We start from the raw sequence: 20,579 nt of genomic DNA on the forward strand, positions 1-20,579 counted from the left end.
TAGCTTAAGTTTTTAAAATGTCGTAATAGTAAATAATTGTAATTGCTACCGATTTGGGTTTTGAGTGTTTGTGTTTTGGGTTGTAGTTAGCCGTGCAGCACACACTGAGAGTCAGTGGTGCTCAACCTGTTTCAACCTGTAGAGACTGTATCTAACCCTCCCAGGACTTTCCTTTTAATTTTCATTCACTTCATCTGCAGGGACTTTCATTAACTCTCACAGGTCATTTTTTTTTAATTAACTTAACCTGCAGGGACTTTCATTAACCCTCAGAGGACTTCTTTGTCCACTTTTCCTGCAGGGACTGTAATTAACCCTCACAGAACTTCTTTTTTTTTTTTACTAAACCTTTTTGTTTCATGTTTTTTTTTTTTTTTCCTTAAAAATCATTTTAAACAGATGAAAATGATGAGTACATCAAGAAAAAAATAAAATACGATTTTTTCATTTTTCCACACATTAATTGTGGCAAATTTGTTACTTTATAAAACGAAGGGTTAACCTGCAGGGACTGTAATTAACCCTCACAGGACTTCTTCCATTTACTTAAACTGCAGGGACTGTAATAAATCCTCACAGGACTTTCTCTTTTTTATTTATCAACTTCACCTGCAGGGACTTTCATTAACCCTCACAGGTCTCTTTTTTTTTATTAACTTAACATGAAGGACTTTAATTAACACTCACTGGGCTTCTTTCTTTTCACTTTTCCTGCAGGGCTGTAATCAACCCTCACAGAATTTCTTTTTGTTTTACTCAACTTAACCCTCACAGGACTTTCCTTTATTTTCATTCACTTCAACTGTAACCCTCAAAGAACTTTATTTATTTTTTTTTTTTTGTTATTCGTCTGTGCAGGGACTTTCATAAACCCTCACAGGTCTCTTTATTTATGAAATAAACCTGCAGGGACCTCACAGGACTTCTTCTTTTTTTTTACTTTGCCTGCAGGGACTGTAATTAACCCTCACAGGACTTTTTTTCCATTCACATAAACTGCAGGGACTTTCATTAACCCTCACAGGACTATATTTTTTTATTTTATTAACCTAACCTGCAGGGACTTTCATTAACCCTCACAGGTCTCTTTTTCTATTAACTTATCCTGCAGGAACTTTAATGAACCCTCACAGGACTTCTTTTTTTTTACTTTTCCCGCAGGGACTGTAATTAACCCTCACAGAATTTCTTTTATTTATTTTTTTTTTTTACTCAACCTGTAGGGACTGTAATTAACCCTCACAGGACTTTTCTTTTTTTTCATTCACTTCACCTGCAGGGACTTTCATTAACCCTCACAAGTCTTTTTTTTTAAATTAACTTAAGCTGCAGGGACTTTCATTAACCCTCACAGAATTTCTTTTATTTTTTTTACTCAACCTGTAGGGACTGTAATTAACCCTCACAGGACTTTTCTTTTTTTTCATTCACTTCACCTGCAGGAACTTTCATTAACCCTCACAAGTCTTTTTTTTAAATTAACTTAAGCTGCAGGGACTTTCATTAACCCTCACAGAATTTCTTTTATTTTTTTTACTCAACCTGTAGGGACTGTAATTAACCCTCACAGGACTTTTCTTTTTTTTCATTCACTTCACCTGCAGGGACTTTCATTAACCCTCACAAGTCTTTTTTTTTTTAAATTAACTTAAGCTGCAGGGACTTTCATTAACCCTCACAGGACTTTTTTCCATTCACTTAAACTGCAGGGACTTTCATTAACCCTCACAGGTGTCTATTTTTATTAGCTTAACCTTACAGGACTTCTTTGTTTTTATTCAGGTAACCTGCAGGGACTGTAATTAACCCTCACAGGACTTACTTTTTTTTTGTTTTTATTTACTTCACCTGCAGGGACTGTAATTAACCCTCACAGGACTTTTTTTTCTCACCTGCAGGGACTTTCATTAACCCTCACAGATTTTTTTTTTATAAACGTAACTTGCAGGGACTGTACCCTCACAGTACTTCGATTTTTTTTTTACGTAGCCTGCAGGGACTGTAATTAACCCTCACAATCTATTCGTACCAAAATCTGCTTTATTTTTTTTCTTTAAGTTAAAAATTTTGTGTTTATCTCTTTTCGATAAAATGCACCGTTATTTATTTTTCGCCGAGTCTGAATTTCAACGTCCACCATCTTGGAACGCGGCAGTTTTTATGTCTCCTTACTAACACAAAACTGTCTGAAAACACTTACTTTTCAAGAATAAAACATATAAAAAACATACCATTTAGAAGCTGCAGTTCTACGTCTACCGACAACGCCTTTGTCGTGACTCGTGACTGGTGGTTCTAAAACACTTCACTAGCCTTTTGTCGACCATTCGAACACACTTTCACACAAACCATCGCGACTTTTGGAAACGCTCCGTTCGATACATCACTTTTCTTTTATCTCGTCACTGAAAACATTTCGGAACTGTTCTCATAAACATCTCTTAACGAACTGACGTTAAACCACAGCTTGAGAGTTTTCGTTCTTTTTCTGTAACAGACAGTGATCTCTCTCTCTTTATTCTTCCACTCTCTGGTTGAATTGAGTAAGCTGTCATTTTGAAGCGTTTCTTTAATTGGAAGAGAGCTACAAACCATGATGACATCTAGATATGGTGGTCTCACTTTGGCAAAAAGTAGACGAGGGTTGGATGCGGAGGAGGGGGCGAAACGCAACCGAAATTTGACAGCTGGCTGTTCGGCTGGCTGCTGGCTGGCTGGGATGCCAGGTGCTCTGATTTTTTGTAAAACACGAAGTTTTGCCAATCATCAAGATATTGCTTAGACAAAGATTTCGCCTTGATTTTTGCAATTATAATTCATAGAATCGAAACAAAATCTTCCGGTTGAGCTCCGGGCTGGTAAGCAAAGCTTGAAGAGGTTGGACCTATAAACGACGGTGCCAGCTTTGTCGGTAGCGGTGAGTAACATTAATTTTGCATTACTTATGACAAATTTATGCTTATTCAACACTTTTTTCTTTCAAGAGCTATATAGAAGCAGCAGAAAGTCATCAAATCGGATGGTAACATAGCGAGGCGTTACATTCCATCGTCCGAGAAGCGGCTGGCCCGCCTGCAGGAACATCCGATCTTCATCGAGATGAAGAAGGTGCTTCAGGAGGACCCCTGTCTGTTGCCATCGCTGCTCCAGAAGATTTAATCGAGAAATCTGGATCTGATGGGTAGCATTTGAGAAAACCAGATGAAGTTTTTGGCACTTTTGAACGAGGGAACCGATGAGCTGAAATAGGAAAATAGGCGCAACGTTAGGCGCCTGAGCAGCATGACGATAAGTCCGATGAGTGGGTTGGGGAATCAGTTCGATCCACTGATTGTCCGGAATGGATTGAGCCCCTGAAGGATTCCTGCAGGTGATGCTGTCCAATTGCTAGTCATCCTCGAGTGCAGCAAAGCTCCAGCTCAGCGCTGCTCGTGGGTGGTGGTGGTAAAGGTAGATTAACTGAATATGTTAATATGTAAAAATTTCGAATCATAAAATCGTTTATTATTTATTAATGAAAATTATCAATAGCAGAATTCATAGCATTCTTTTAGCAGAACCGATTTATTTTAATTTTCATCCAACACTTTTCGATTGGAGGGAAACAAAATAGCTCTTTGGATAAAGTAACAAGAATAAGGGGCAAGCAACATCCGGTTTAGGGTCTTGGTTGTTTGTTTCACCCTTTGAGATCCTTTCTTTCGTAACGGTCAATGAAAAGTTTTTCTTTTTCGGAACATACGGAAAGACCGAACTGTATTGTAATTTTATTAAAAAAAAGTGTTTAGAATACAAATTAATTCATTGAATATATTCACATCATTGCTTTATTTTCGAAAACTCAATTTAAATATAATAGAATAAACTAAACCCCAGTACGGTTTTAAATCTTTTGTTCTTTCGTTTACGATTGGCTTGTGCACATACACACACTTTTTTGCCATCTGATTTTTTATCTCTAACACCTGGCATCTCTGGACCCCTTTTTTCGTAAACACTACAGCCAGCTGTCAATTTTTTTTTCAATATGGCTGAATGGCGATTTGACATATGAGATCACCATCCTAGACGCATCATGCTACAAACGGATGATTAAGGTATCAACCATAAATTACGTCAATCATGGATACCCGCATACTAAAAAACCATATCTCAAACAGTCTATACGATACATCTACGGTTTCAGAAAAAGTGATTTTATGTGTAAACGTAGCTGTTCTTCCAAACTTTACTTTGCAAACGATAAGAACGAAACATGAACGTTTATGTGAAAACGTGATGGTATCTGGAAAGGTTATAGAATGATATGAACGATTACCGTCAATTTTTCTTTAATCGTAAAACCAAACTCGAACCGTTACACTCAGAAAAATACTATTATGTATGCCATAAGATTCTCTTATGAAGTGGCGCCATAAGAGAAATCATTGAAATTCATAAGATTGTCTTATGACGCGAATGATTTCTGAAGATGAACACCTACACCCAAAATAATCTGCACGTAGCGGCTACGTGAAAAACTACATAATTTTTATCCAATTGATTTTCACGTAACTTCTACGAATAAAACATGTGAACGATCTCCTAATAAGATTTGCTGCATAAACGTCACCTACAAGTTACGTGAATTTTCAATGAATTCAAACAGATGTGCTGATGAAAGCTATTTTCAATTCAAGTTGAATCATTGCAATTAATGGAGGTTAAGATCGGTTTTCGAATTAAAAATTTATACGTTTTCTTATAACTAATATTTATTTTTCTTTTCTTTCACTAAATATTACATTACCACAACACTACCACTACACTTATTTTGCTGTCTCAAAGTCTCAATTCCGGGAGTTCTTTCCAGCTGGTTGATTAGGTAAAATCTGTAAAATTAAAAAAAAAATAATCAAAAAGAAATTATCTAAATGATAAACAATTTACCTTGTTAGGAACCAGTAGAAAACTCATTTCTTTGACAGGGCAACTAAAGAATGGCTGATCGTGTCTGGTACCAGCACGAATAGCCCAAAATTTTACAGCAGCAACATATCGACATGACCTGAAATAATTAAACAAATTCGTTAATAAATAAGCTCCGCGCTTCAAAAAATAATTTGAAAATGTTGTTTAGAAAATCGAATAACTTACGTCCTCACTGGTTCGAAAGAAATAATCTCCATCGAATTTTCAATAATAAGCATTTTGTTTAGCTTCCTGCACCAAACTCTACACTATTACGATTCGGTCTGAAATAACCACAGAGTTAGCAAAAACCAGATACAGGCTCACCAGAAAACAAACTCAGCTGACAGAAGACAATTATCATTTCCTATAAGAATTTGCAATCACACGCTTCTGAAAAAAGCATTCACTTGTATTTTACGTGAAATTCATGAGCTAGTTACGAAAACGTAAAGAAGGTACTAAAAGATACCATAGAATCGATGTTATGCCACAAAAGCATAGTTTACGTGAAAAATACCGTAAAATTAATTTCAAAATTATTTTGGGTGTAATGTAATGGGGGTTTGATGGTTTTCATAAGAGGCTCTTATGGAAACAGGAAGTCACTTCTAATAAGAACAATTTAAGAAATTTTATGTTGAAAACATTCACTTTATTGTTTTCCGGATTTGTTTGAAATTTAATTTTTCATGGCTACCATCAGCAACACCTCAACACCCGGTTCCAACAATTTTTTTTTTGTCGCATCCGATTCTTTGGCCTTGTGTTTTTCCGGTCCGCGTACTGAAAAGCAAACAAAAAAATATTTTGGTTTACAAATATATTAATCGTTCACATCAAAACCATCAACTCAAACTTACCACTCAGAAGATCACAATAATTTTTCACTGTTTAGGAAAACTAATAACTAACAACTAGCGAATGCTTCGTACCGTTAGACGATGGAAAACTGATGGAAAGAATGAATGTGTTCATTATATTTTCACAAAGCCGTTTCTTCTATTTTTCATAAGATGTTCTTATGAAAACTGAAAGTATTTCATAAGACTCTTATGAAACACAATTTTGCGCTCTAGAAAACGGTTCATAAGACGCATCTTATGAAAATTTTAATAAGAATTTGCCTGAGTGTACACATACCGTTCATCCTTTCTGTCATAAAAATGAACGAAAAGTCCTGTCAGAGATGCCAGATGGTTTTTAAAAACAAATTAGTTCAAATTTACGAAAATAGTTTTACTTTTTATTATTTTCATGATACTAAGCGAGGGTCATATGGGGCCTTTCAGTTACCACGTGGACAACTTAGGGGGAGAGGGGGTTATGAAAATGTCCACACTTGTCCACGGAGAGGGGGATAGGGGTTTGGGTAATGTCCACGTGGACACACTTACTTTCAAAATATTTTCTAAAGGTGAATAAATATTACAATGTTACAATCAAAATCTTAAAATTTCAAAGCTTTCCAGTTTAAGTTTAAACAACTAGTAGCCACTTGAAAGCAAGTGATTAATATGATAATTTGAAAATTAAAAATTTTTAAAGTTACTTTATTTCAGGAAATGCTTATTCGTTTTTTTTATCTAAATAAGCCATTTCAATAACAAAAAGGCAATAAGTGGTGTTTTCTAACTGTCAAATTAGATTTTGAAAATAAAACAAATTTCAAATCTGTCCACGTGGAAATGTCCACGCTTGTCCACGGAGGGGGAGGAGGGGGTTGAAAATCTCATTTTGTTGTCCACGTGGCATCTGAACGGCCGCTTATAGCTCTTCAATTTACAATATAAATATGAATGTTTCTTTACGACTCCATGCAACTTATTACATCATTTGTCAATCATTTGTCATTGAATAAAATGCATGTTAAAAAGTAACCAGCAATTTCAAATTTGATGTGTAGGCTAGCATACATGCAAACAGGCGACATAGAAACATCAAAGTTATAAATCTTTTTTGTATTAACTTTTTGATTTCATGTTGGAACAATTTTGAAAAATCGCTCTAGGCGGCACCACTGGACAGGCCGACAACTGGAAGAGAAAAAAAAAACAAAAACTTTTCGTTTTTCGTGTTCCCCCATGAAAGGTGTGTTCAACGAAACCCAATCGAAATCAATTGAAATGGATTGACAGTTGATCAGCTGTTTTTCCAATTGACTTCGATCGATTTCAATTGGGCTGTTGATTGAACAGCTACTCACTAATACTAATGCGTTTAGTTTGTTGTCATTTTCTATTCGACTGAGCGCTCCAGCATTCGTAGTTCAAGAAATATGTTAAAAAATATGGATAATAAATCATATTTCATAATAATTCCTTATTCAACATTTTTATCATTTTTACCATCTTATATAAAGCACGGAGGACAAAATTTGCGGACTGCAAACGTTGGCCATCACCAACCAGAGCAATATCAACATCAGTGCTGCGGTTGAAACTGCGATCTGGTCATAATTGCTGCCTCATTCTTGGTAGATCCGGATCAGAGCATTCGGCATGCCAAGAAACGGAATCTTCTTTCTACGCTGGAAGCCATGTTTTCAATCGAAACATGCAGGATCACTGGACGAAAAGTGAGACACTATCCAGCAAGTGGCCAACATGTTGTGGAAACTCTGAGAGTACTTCCGTTACAATAATTTTAAGCTCTGCATTACAATAAAACTTTAATAAACCAAAAAAGTTTCTTCATTTATGCGCCTTGAAGAAAAACCCTACCCTTCATGAAAAAATCTAAAATGAATCTACTCATGATCAATATGGAAAATAAATAATTATTAACATAATATTATCAAATAAAACTCGGGGGATTGTTTTTAAATTTATTTGGTGTCATATCGGACAGATACAAGGACAGCATCCAGTTCAAATTTGCATTTGCTTTGCAATTTTTCATCATTTGCTGCAGCAAGCACACCGACTGATGCCACCAACACAGCACCGACCGATGCTACCAGCGCCGCACCATCGAACACGGACCACACCACCGAACAAGGATCACACCAACCAAGCTGCAGCAACTGACACCATAACACTGTACCACCGACGCTGCACCGATTGACTCCACTTTCACTTGCACTGCACGATTCACATCCACGTCACATGCAACAGAAGTTGAAACAAACCAAACCAGCTGTTTTTGACAGTAAAAAGTAAAAAACTGCATGTGTGTTAGTGTAATAGAAATCGATAGAAACGAATCCTGCCTCCGAGCTTGATCGTTTTCGATTGGTTTCGATCGATTTCGATTGGCTTGATTGAACGTCAATTGGATTAGTTTCGACCAAAACATTGGCTGAGTGAACAACCATTTACCAATCGAAATCGATTGAAACCGATTTCAATTGGCTGTTGAACGCGCTTGAAGTTCAACTCCCAGCAGCAACAAAAATGTCCTCTCCGATCAGGGTCCGACATACGGTCACACAGTTCTAAAATCAAACTGGAAGAAGGACACCAGCGATGTTCGCAACAGGTAAGTTTATTTAACATTAGAAATGTATCGATCCGAATACACTAAAAAGGTTTATTTTCATTGCAGCGCCGGGAGCTGGAGGAGCAAGGAGCTGGAGAAGCTACGCCAATAATGCCCGTGTGATGGAAATTAAACCACCTCCTGATGAAGGAGCTAATGTGCTAATAATATTGTACTATGGGCGATGGAAGCGAAAAGTTATTCTTTCTCTCCTTAAGAAAAACGCCTTTAGAACTGTCAAAAGTTGGGTGAAATTATAGCTGCATCCCACTTGCACTAATGCAAAACCATCACCCAAATTCGTCAGCGCTTCCATCGCCTATAGTGAATAAAATAGAATTTCATAATATTTCAAATTGAGTTTATTTTTTTAAGAAAATTTTCTTTTGTGTGTGTGTGCGTGCTACTTTCCCTTACTATTCAGATTACGGTACGCATAACGTTGAAGAACGTCCCGGATCGAAAAATCGGCCCAAAATCGGTAGGATTTCGGACCGTTCAACCCGTGAATCGGTTAGAATTCTGACGAGAAATCCAACCGATTTCCGACGAATTCAGTGCCCTGGTGAAACAACTTTCCTGACGACGATAAGTTTTTGCGAGTGAGCTGTCAATTTGTGTATCGGTATGCGAAGGATCTTTTTCAGCAGTGTGGGATTGTTGGAGTTTTGTTGACGGCGATATAAACTACGGTGTGAAATAAAGTGACCATGTTGTTATCATGAGAGATAATCTTCAGTTCCGATTTGACTGGACTGCTGAGATCCTCCACCATGTTATGTTACTGCTCTGGCGAAGATTTTTCATGATCCTTCTTTTCCACAGATTAATCGTAAATTGTTCTGTATTTTGATTGATGAGGATTCCACTGATAATAGAAACTATTTGATAAAACTGATGATTTACGCTGCAAAGAATCACCAACAAAATTTGCTTAGTAGTTGAATAATAGTAAACAGTATGTTATGTTATGATAGTTCAATTTCGAAAACAGCACTATGAACATGTTTTGTTAGCTTTATATGCTCAGAAGAATATACAGAAGAATGACTGTATAGGTATCAAACTAATGAGATAAACTAAAGGAGAGATTTTAAAAGCCTTGGTTACCTGTCGTTGTTCTCATAGGCAGCATCCCGCTCCTCGTCGTAATCCGTCTCCCTCGCCACCCGATTCCGTAGCCATTGTTTCGTAGCTGTTCCGTAGCTCCAGTGATGCGCTTTGCGTCGTCTAGGGTACAAAAAACTTCGGTACTGATGTGTTCCTCGGCCGATCGTCTTTTGTTTGTTCGGAATCATTGAGATGCAAAACTAACTCCTCAAAGGAAAGAAAATTACTTTAAAAAATGAATAGAATTTTATGATCAATCACTCACCTTTCAGTGCAGCTTCCATGCCCTTCAGTTGCTCAGCGTTAATAAGTTGCATCGACTTCGTCTTTCGATTTGATTCGTTTAGGTTTTTGACCATCCCTTCTTCACCATCATCGAAAACAATCGTATTTCATTTCCCGGTCATATTTAGGGTTAGTGCAGCTTTGTCAACAGCTTGTCAACTTCTGCTGTTCGTAAGAATCCGTTTTCTTGCTCAAACCTTGCTTCCGCTGACTGCCCTTCGGAGCTCGGATGACGGCTGGTAGGAACCTTTCGGCGGATTATACTCTGATCGTTGATCACTGCCACCTGATAGGAACGATTCTAAGTTTCCCATGATCGATGTAGGATTCCTGGTTCAATTTGCGAACCAACTGTTGACGTCTGTTCGGATCTGTTCTGATGTCTGTTCGGTTTCCTCACCGGGGCAGAAGCTTCATCTTCATTCTCCGAACTGGATTCGGATGATGCCTCTTCTTTTGGAATCGCTGAAGTTTCTAAGGAGCTTCTTTCTTTTGGGTACGAATTTTCTAAAATTTGAAAAGATTTTTTAGTACTGAATCTAAACAACACCAACAATCAATAATCAGTCACCTATGGGGGTCCAACGCAACGGCATTCTGTTAGGTTTCCCGTTCCCGCTTCGAATAATGCAGCAGGGATTCCCCGGCTTTGCTGACATTGAGATAGACGCCCAGGTACTGTTGTTGTCGGAACTTCGTCAAACGGTAGCAATTAGATTTGATTAGAATTCTAATGTAACAAATGTTGCAGGAATGGTGATTGGCGGGCCTTGGTGATCAAACCACCGGATTATTACCATCGTCACTGACAATACTAATCTTACGAAGCGTTCCAAGGTTAAGTCCCTGGAACCGCTGGTATCTGTTGAACACATCCGGTCTGCTGTTCCCGACTGGATTTACCGGGCTGCCCTTTGCGTTCGTTGTTTCGCGGTAGAATCTTTCTATATGGCGTAGGAACTCGCAATCGAACCGACGACAGAAAAAAATATTGCGAAAACCGTTGCTGCGATGCAAAAACAAAATCGATCGTTTTCGAATGACAGGCCCTTCAAACAAAACTGACAGAACTCGACGCAAATCCGAACCGAATCAAACTGATCGATTTCGATATCTGTCATTGTATGGCAGCGGAGAAATTGTCAGGAAAACCAACAGATTTCGAAGGGAAACCGGATAGATTCAAACTGACAACTAATGGTTTGACAGTAATCGGTCCGGTTGCGATATTCCTTCCGATCCGGGGTCATTTCGAATCGTTCTACAACTATTACTGTTAATGTGCAGTTACAAGTAAATTTTAATACCGTATTTGTTTTCTCCACTCGTGGAGTGTTCCACCGTATCCGATAAAAACAAACACAAATCGTCGCCAGTGTATTGCTATCTCACTCACTCACACGCTCTCTCGCAACACTGGCAAAATTATCGGTGGGCCACCGTCCGTAAGCAGAACTCCGACAGGTCAAAACCAGTGCAACACCGTCCGAATAAACAAACAGTTTGACAGCACCTAGTGGTGCACCAGTGCAACACTACCCGAATAGAAAAACATTGTGAAAAGACCATGAATTTCATTTTCACGCAATCATGAATTGTATGGTTGAAACTATGCGAATCATGGTACTTGAAACCTTGAATGGACTGTCAAATTCATATTTTTGTACAGTGAAATTTATGGTTTCAGCAAAATTTACCATGAAAAAAGGGGGTTGTTAAGCAACTTAACAATGAAAAAATCAACTTTTTCCCATACATTTTTAAACTCAAAACGATAAAGTTAACTGTTATTACAGCTTCCACTTTTTTCAACGAAATTGTGAATTTCAAGGTTTTCCCTTGAATTTTAATCGTTCAACGATCATGAACATCAATGTTTATTTACAATTTATTATAATTCCAGGACCGTGAAACCCCATGGTTTGAATTGTTGTTTTCATTTGTTTTTTTCTTTCAAATTCATATTTCGTATTTATTAAAATAAATTAGAGTTTCATTTGTTCGCTTAATTTTTATTCAATTTTAGGTTTTGTATTTACAAACTTGTCACTTACCAAAAGCAATGCTGAAAATATCTGCACTACGGATTTTCTTTACTGCAACATCGACGGCTCTTGAGCCAACTTCTGCCCGACCCTGGGACACGGCTGGTACCAGACCACCGATCCGTTCGATATCGGTTTGCCGCGGACGTCTGCCATGGCCACGTCGACCATTGTATACGGCCCTCAATTAACTGAAGTTGTACTTGGGAAACTTTTCACCTTTTCATCAGCTCCTAGAATGAATGAAATTTCAGTTAAGTTATTTCATACAAATCAATCAATATAATTAAATTACTTACCATAATCAACGAAGTTAAAGCCATCTTTTTCTAATCCGAATCAGGTCAGCTTGATTTCGGATTTTCCAGATTCGCTGATTCTGACTGCGAAAATTTTAACAAACCCTCCGAAAGAAAGTGACGTTTGTGGAGCGCGATAAAATTTTCTCTACACGGAAAAATGTAAATGTGTAAAAAGCAAAAATTTACCAATGTTCGCGTGGTTTTGATTTACATTTTACCATGAAGTACACTGTAACAACATTAATCACAAGAAAAATATTGTGATACCGTGCGTCTGTCATTTTCGGCAACTATGGAATATTTTGTATTAACAATACACTTCACGGTGACTTTAAAAATTATGATGGTTTCAAAGTTTAATGCGGTTTACAGATATTTAGATTTTACGATGAAGTTTATTGTAAAATTGAAAATCATTGTTCGGTTATCTTAATACCATGGTCTTTGCTAATCGGGTAGTGCAACACTCGGCATAAACAAATACGGTATAAGAATAACTGTAACAACAACCGTTCGATGCACAAAAACGTTATTCATGAGTGGTTTTCGAACGTTATCGCAACTGTTTGGAGAACAGTTCTCCCATATAAGAGTTTGAACAGTTTTTAACAGTTACATAACCTAACAACATATTAAAAATACAATCAATTTGGAATTCACGATTCATGTAATGTATTTAACAATTTCTTTAATAGTTTGCCTACCCGAATACAAAAATACTGTTACCAAACAGTTACTATAATAGTTATATTACTATTTGGAAAATCGTAAAAAAACTTTTAGAAGACGATAACTGACACCGTAAAAAACATTCCACTAATTGTGAATTCCAAAACGACGGTCTGTTGAATATGGCGTTAAGTTATGTTACTGTTTAGAACTGTTAAAACACTTATATGGAAGAACTGCTCTACAAACAGTTGAGGTAAAGTCCGAAAGCCGCTTCTAGAAAACGTATTCAGACTCTCAAACCATTATTATTATAGTTTTTCGTAAAGTACTCTTTTAACTAAACAGTAACAATAATGGTTTTCAAACGATTCAGAATAACGTTCTTCCAACGTTGTCCAGAACCGTACGTGAATATGGCGCTCCCACACACATAAATGGAAATTTATCATAATAAAAAAAATTAAATTTTAACTTTGCAGAATTCTTTTATTCTATTCAACACTCGTGTATTCAATTTCCAAATACATAATAATTTTTTCTAAGTTATTTATCATCATCCACACTTTCATAAATACTTCTTAAAAAAAAAAAAAAAATTTCGTTTTTACACTTAAACACTCAAGTTAAATTAGAAATTGATCGGCGGGCCAGGCCATAAGTTTGCAGAACCATGTTGGCCTCTTCTTTCAGCTGATTCAGGTCGTTCATGCAATCACCACGACGCACTTCCGGATCTTGTGGTGAGTTCCAAGGATTTGGCACCAGTTTTTTTTATCGCTACCCGATTCTTCGGAACCCGAAAAGTTTCGATAAGTCTTTTTTCAATTTGGTACATTTCTGAAAAAAAAACAGAAATAGAAAATTACTCATGTAGTCCGAAAGGCTTTCAGAACGTTTTTGTAAGTAAAAGATTTTAAAGCTAGACTCACCTCACCTTCGCATTAAAACTTTGAAGGATTTGTCGTCAATTATGAGCAAATTGTCGGTGAACTGACTTCACTTTGCACATACCGAAATCCACTAAGCAAGGACTATGTCTCTTTGCAGTCAATTCCCACTTCCGCTGCCTCGAAAAGTGCGTTGTTTTCCCCGGGATCCAGAGGTTCAGCCAATATTTGGGCGATGCAGGATCTAATGGCACGGATTTCAGTGCCTTTTGAAGCAAACATTTCAGCGTCCTATGGCTGTTCAAGAGAGTATTATCTCGTATTATTGAGATTTTCGTGGATGAACGTTCAGTTTTTGTCCCCTGAAATGAAACAAACGAAATTAAACATTGAAATTGATTAGAAACTAAAATTTTCTTACCGCGTTTCGTTCTTCTGTTCTGAAAAGTGCAAAACAAAATGGTCCGTAGAAAAAACGTTTCTTTGTTCCCGATCAGGCAGCGCTGCCAAATATTAAATCTGACTTAAAACTTTAAAATTTATTGTAAAATTTAAAATGTTTTAAAATTTGATAAACCAGATTGTAGTGATATCTTGGTGTTCATTCTAAGTTCGTACTGGTGATCAATATTTTGATAAAAAAAAATTTTTTGAAAATAAAATCATATGGCTTCACTGACCCACCTTTCGACAATTTTGACAATGTGACATGGCATGGACGCCGTGGGTTATGGTTCGAGATCATTTTTACGATTATTGGAAAAATTAAAGTAATCCTTCCTACCATTCATTAACCTTTTGAGAAAGCATCACTTTTTCATATTAACGTTCATGTTTCGTTTTTGTCGGTATCGAATTGAAGTTTTATATAATATCTACGTTAACAGAGACAATCATTATTTATAGAGCAGTAGATGTATCGTAAAGACTGTTTTATACACAGTTTTTTAGTATGCGGGTAAAGTTCTAGCTACGCCTCATCAAATCGTTTTGCGATTGTTTTAGAAAACGTTAGGTTACAATCCTGGTTTATGCGGGTAAGATTATCAACATTTATATCATTATCAACATTTTTTTTATTTCAATAGTTTTGTTGTTATAACTCTTATTAATATTTTAAATATTCTTAAAATTTCGTTATTTACTGCTGTGTACTAAGGAATTCATTTTAAATATCATTTATTTATCATTATTCTCTACAGTGAATTCATTTCTTTTCATTTTTTTTAGAGCGTGGTGTTTTAAATTCTGATTAGAAAAGGGAATCGACATTCAGTTGATTTTTTTTAGCTGTAGTGAAGGAAAGCAGATTTTTTAATCGTTCTCAATCTTCCCTAGCAGAGAAAATGCATGTCATTTTAATTGGATTTAACTTGATCTCCTGGTAAGTGATAATGATGCCAAATTATAATTTCCTAATTGTTTGTTTTTTACAGCCGTTGGAACACTTGTTCTTTGTTAGCAGTCCTACCGTATATGGGCTACATATGACTGTCCGGGTTCAACAGCGCATCGATCACGCAACTACGAACAAGGTAAAGTATTTTGAATTCAAATTATTAATTTCTCATTCATGTATACTTTCTTTTCTCTACAGGATTCAACAAACCAAAAAAACGTTCCTGGAAGTGAAGTGTTTTAATTTCCTATTAAGTGTAGTGTAAGTGTAAATATTGGGAAAATAAAGTTTATTCCATTGTTAACTTGTTTTGTTTTGAACATTAAAAAGAAATAAAAATACGAAAGTAAAAATCAACCTCAATTTCATTCGGGTATTAAAAACATCTCCCGTAGCATTCACGGCCACATCGCGTTGAACTTACTTGAAATTCACGTAAAATGTAGGTGCGCTCCATGAAGAACGAATTCTTATAGGGACGCGTTTACGTATTGATAGCATTTACGTGAAAATCAATTGGATAAAAACTATGTAGTTTTTCACGTAGCCGCTACGTGCAGATTATTTTGGGTGTAGAATTAGGTTAATGTCATGCTGGGGCGACAAGCGACGCGTTGCATTCTGTATTCCAATAAGAAAGCTAACACGGAGAAAAAAGTATAGTTTTTCCAACAATATTTCACTTATATTTAACTATACAAAAATTAATTTGCTAGGATGCAGAGGTAACCTCGGTCCTAAAGCATGAAATATTATTCTTTCAATCCCTTCCTCTCTTTCCCTTCTATCCATTGACTACTAGGACGTGGCCGGCGCCGTTATTGATGTATAAAGAGAGAGCATCAGTTTTGTTCATTGTGAATGTGCTGTCAATCCCAGATACCATTCATTTGACCTCTGGACAAAATTGATGGCCTCGGTCAATCACGGAGTAGCAACCATTGGCGATGTGGAATTAGTTCTACTGAGCCACGCCTGCGATCATGGAATTTGAAATGCGTTTGCTCTAATATCGATAAAAATACATTTAAAGTTTTACGAAGCTTATAAGAACTACTGGTTGAGATTATATTGCATGTTGCATTTCACGTTCAATGATTTAAGGTGGATGTGAGTAGTCAATTAAGCTAAGCTAAGCTAATATTTCACTTATATTTAACTATATTTACGATTAATTCTCGGCTAACTATAAATCTGAAGTTTTTAACTATATGTACACGCTCATTTTTTTTTAACCAAAAATGACTTTTTTTGAACCGTTTTATGGATTTTCCGATAAAACTGCCATTATTGCTATTATTCAACCATAGTGTTCGGTTGAATTTCAAGCATTTTCTAAGTTCTGGTGGTAAACTCAGAAAATGGTTAAATTTCAAATGCAGTTTATTTGAAAAAAAATCATTATTGGACGCGCAGTGCGCTTTGTTTGTTTTCTACGGCTGTCGGTCGAACCTCACAGAGTTTTTTAGTTTATTAAACGACTCCCGGAGGATTATTAGATCATACAACGGGTAAGTATCTATACTGAATTGAACAATAGTGATGAGAATTTAAAATTATATTTTGAATATCCTCCAAATCCCCCACGTCAGTAACCTTCAATTTTTTTTCTCAAACAGAACGAACGGTTCCGAAAATTTTAAACCATCATGATGGACCACAGGCGCCCTTAATGACTAGCAGTTTCCAAGGAACACAGATCCGTTCGGCTCGTGCATCTGAAGCTTCAAAAGGATTCGTATCAGGAGCTTCCAGTAGCAACACCAAAAGAAGAGGAATGCTGCTTCCCCTTAGAAACTGTTTCTTCTCATCTGCGCACCGGGAGCGAAACGGGACTCCCGGTTTATTTAAAAACGATTATTAATAGAGAACTACTAATCTTTGGAATCTTCCAAAAGGTAGGGTTAATGCTACATTTTTTTTAAATAATTCAATTGTGGTTACATTGTTCCATGGAACATTCCATAACAATTTTTTTTAATCTTTAATTGCAGAAATGATAAGGGGTACTAACACTTCCTCTAATTCGGCAAGTTTGTCCGATCCTAGCTGGTAGTAGAAGAACAACACTGGAAAAAGGCAAAAACGGACTTATCATCGGGTGCAGTCACCGGGAAGGTAGAGCCAGCGGATCATCCGGAAGTGGCCGACTTATAATACTACTTGCACCCCTTTAGTATACATATTTTCCAATAAAAGTTTTTATTTTTTGAAAATAACATCATTATACATTAATTAAGGTCGTCTTCCTTTGATACTTTTATGTTTAAACGATAGAAATAAAAAAACCCTCGATTTTCTGCTTATTTTCACATTTTTGACCATGTTTAAAAAATAACCATAGTCCTAGTTCTCCTCCAAATCTCATTTTATGAGTTTTCACTGAAAACTCATAAAATGACTTGATCCACAAAACTTCGATTATGGTTATTTTTCAAGCATTAATGGTTCAATATGGCCGAGCGTGTATAATAGATTATCTGATTGATATTTTGCGTTCAACTGTACATACAATAGATTCAATTATAGTTGTATGATTGATTTTTTGCATTCAACAATAAATATAATAGCACAGAGAACAGACATATAAGCTAGCCCACAAAAGTTGTGTAAAAATCCCAACACCCTTTTTGAACCAATTTTTGTCTTTTGGCTGGGCCACCAGATGTCTCTAAACACACCAAAGAGAACTGTCAAAACAATGCTGACTAAGTTTCAGTCAGTTTTCTATAGGTCGTATGTGCTGCTTAGCATGCTTCAAGAAAATCACTGTTGAAGTTTCGTTCGAAACTGGATGAACGAACATTCATCATGTTGCATGAAAAAAATAATCATAAAAGTTAGATATCATCTTTTTCCTTCAAATTTGTTAGAAATACATAGTTTTAAACAGCTGGATGCTAAAGTGATATGTGGAAGTCACCCGCTTTGAGATGCCTAGAATCAATACCTACTGCTGGGTTAGACTGATCGTCAAGAATGTTCTTTGTATTTGACTGGACATAGGTGATGCATTTTCTTACATAAATTACTGTCCAAGAAGTGCGAAAACTTAAACCGAAGCTGTTAGTTATCTTAACTGTCATAGTAGTGCAAAAATAAAGAAAGTGAAATTTCGCCCAGTTAAAAGTAACTCTGATTTTATTTATTTATCAATAAATTAAAGCCGTCCATTTTACTGAGACATTGGATTCATTTTTTGTGAATTCATATACGATTACGCCTTTTTGAAAACTGGGCACTTTAAAGTTGATTTGTAACTTTTGAACGGCGCAATAGATGGCACTGTTTGTAGTCAATTTCTAACGTATTTTTTGGGTGATAGCATTTGTAATTTTACACACTTTTTTGACGATTTTTTGTTCGAGCTTGTACGTCTGTTCTCTGTGCCAGAACGTCAGTGTGGTTCCCAAAATTATTTTAACACCCCAAAACCCCCCAAAACAGACTCAAAATAGGGTATAACATGTTGGTTGTCAAACGCATCTGTGGTTGTCATACACATACTGCAGTTTTAGGATCAATTTTACCATGGATTAAGCAGTGAAAACTTTGCATTTTGTGCCAAACCATAATTTATTAATGTTACCAAAGATCCGTTTGATTGACATCTGAGCCGCAGATATCATTTTAAGGATTATTAAAAAATTGCCTTTGATTGAAATTGTTGCAATGAAGACGGCCATGATGCCCATATACGTGTTTTACCCGTTTCGTTGTTCTCATTTCTGCGAACAATCTCCACTTTAGAATCAGACCGACGTTTGGTGAGAATAGCTCCATCCCTACCTGGCCAGACAAACTGAAGCCCAAGTTGTTCCTGTGCTCCGCGTACTTCCCGCAGCAGGTCCAATCCTTGTGAGGTCAACTCGTCGCGAATAACTACTCTTCCGGTAGATTTGGCGTAAGAATTTCCAAGTTCTGATGAGTTCAGTGGGCCACGCAGTGTTTTTTTGGCGAAAAGTTGTTCCTTCGATGTTTCTTCTTTGAAGACAACTTTGATAGGCGGGTGCTTACCGTCTGGCTTTGTTGGATGAAGCCGTTTTGCTTCGGCAATTGCACCATTTGGAAGGTCACAACCTAGTACTGTGGCTATGTTTGCGACGACGTTCCCTGTGACTTCGTTTTCTAAACAAGGGACACCCAGAATCATAGCATTTTTGCTGAGAGCCTGCCGATTAAGACGATCCACTTCCTTCTCGAGTTTTTTAACATCTCCGCGTAGTTGTGTTTGTTCGTCTTGGACGTCTCTTACTTCGCTCCGAAGAACGCTCTGATCGACTTTCATCTGCCTAAATTCGTCGACGAAGCTATCGAATTTTTCCGCTAGGAAATCTTGGCTTTTTTCGATTTCAACCACAGTTTCTTTCAATTTTTCTTGCGTCGCGATATTGACGAGTTTGAGCTCCCTCATTTCATTTTGGGTCGCGAAGTTACACTCCTTAAGGTCACGCATTTCGTTTAGCATCTTCTTCATCTCGTTGACGATACGGTCCTCGGCAACTTTGTTCCCCCGCATCCGAAAGTACATTGCTTGGCAATCGCTTGTGCAGTAGTAGTCGGCGTTTTGCATTTTTTTGACTGCATTCCCCCGGATGTTCTTGCATCGAAAATGCGCACTTTTATGACATTGGAGACACTCTATTACTTTGTTCGGATCGGTTTCCACTTTTTCGCATACAACGCAAATTATTTCGTCTAGATCCATTCCGAGTTAAGGGTTGTTAACTGTTTTGTGTGAAATATTTCACGAACAGAAGCGGATGAAATGTTTCACGACGACTTGACGCGACGCTTCACGACTGAATCCAACGACGATTTGATTTCGATGATTTCCTGCCGTAAGTACCAACACTCGAGATTTCCAATTTTGTTTTATGTCAGCACCAGCACCACTATTTGTTTCAACATCCGTTTCAATGTTTTTGTTGGGATTTCCCAGAGAAATACGATGAAGACGGTGGAGCAATTTTGCAGACAAACTTTCTGATTTTCTTCTTCTTATTGTTGTTGAACTGCCACTGCCACTGCACGCTCGTTTTCAAATAACCATATATGGATGACAAATAACCGTTTTTTGGCTTTTGCTGCAGAACTGCCAATATGGTTATTTTTCATCAATTTTTCTATATTTATACTGTATTTGTTTTCTCCACTCGTGGAGTGTTCCACCGTACCCGATAAAAACAAACCCAAATCGTCGCCAGTGTATTGCTATCTCACTCACTCACACGCTCTCTCGCAACACTGGCAAAATTATCGGTGGGCCACCGTCCGTAAGCAGAACTCCGACAGGTCAAAACCAGTGCAACACCGTCCGAATAAACAAACAGTTTGACAGCACCTAGTGGTGCACCAGTGCAACACTAGTGCAACACTCGGCATAAACAAATACGGTATTAATTTCAACCATTTTGGTAGTTCTCAATAACTAACCACAAAATGCTTG

At 37.0% G+C, this 20,579-nt stretch overlaps 4 long non-coding RNA genes across 5 annotated transcripts; 2 read left to right on the forward strand and 2 right to left on the reverse strand.

Annotated features, from left to right (window-relative positions):
• Positions 1–8,140: 8,140 nt before the first annotated feature.
• Positions 8,141–8,786, forward strand: LOC129755791 (uncharacterized). Its single transcript, XR_008739331.1, has 2 exons — positions 8,141–8,430; positions 8,497–8,786. It is a non-coding gene; the product is annotated as an uncharacterized LOC129755791 (long non-coding RNA).
• A 10-nt stretch (positions 8,787–8,796) lies between these two features.
• Positions 8,797–11,471, reverse strand: LOC129755793 (uncharacterized). 2 transcript variants are annotated; one of them, XR_008739332.1, is made up of 4 exons: positions 10,397–11,471; positions 9,806–10,332; positions 9,541–9,740; positions 8,797–9,337 (listed from the first exon to the last, which is right to left on the reverse strand). It is a non-coding gene; the product is annotated as an uncharacterized LOC129755793 (long non-coding RNA). The 2 variants fall into 2 exon arrangements; XR_008739333.1 differs by having other exon boundaries at positions 9,541–9,747.
• Positions 11,472–13,349: 1,878 nt separating this feature from the next.
• LOC129756068 (uncharacterized) lies at positions 13,350–14,404 on the reverse strand. Its single transcript, XR_008739386.1, has 3 exons — positions 14,153–14,404; positions 13,774–14,093; positions 13,350–13,681 (listed from the first exon to the last, which is right to left on the reverse strand). It is a non-coding gene; the product is annotated as an uncharacterized LOC129756068 (long non-coding RNA).
• A 534-nt stretch (positions 14,405–14,938) lies between these two features.
• On the forward strand, positions 14,939–16,181 carry LOC129756069 (uncharacterized). The gene is made up of 3 exons (XR_008739387.1): positions 14,939–15,115; positions 15,168–15,266; positions 15,329–16,181. It is a non-coding gene; the product is annotated as an uncharacterized LOC129756069 (long non-coding RNA).
• Positions 16,182–20,579: the final 4,398 nt, after the last annotated feature.

This window comes from Uranotaenia lowii, chromosome 3 (genome assembly GCF_029784155.1).
Source record: "Uranotaenia lowii strain MFRU-FL chromosome 3, ASM2978415v1, whole genome shotgun sequence".
NCBI classification, from domain to species: Eukaryota; Metazoa; Arthropoda; class Insecta; order Diptera; family Culicidae; genus Uranotaenia; species Uranotaenia lowii.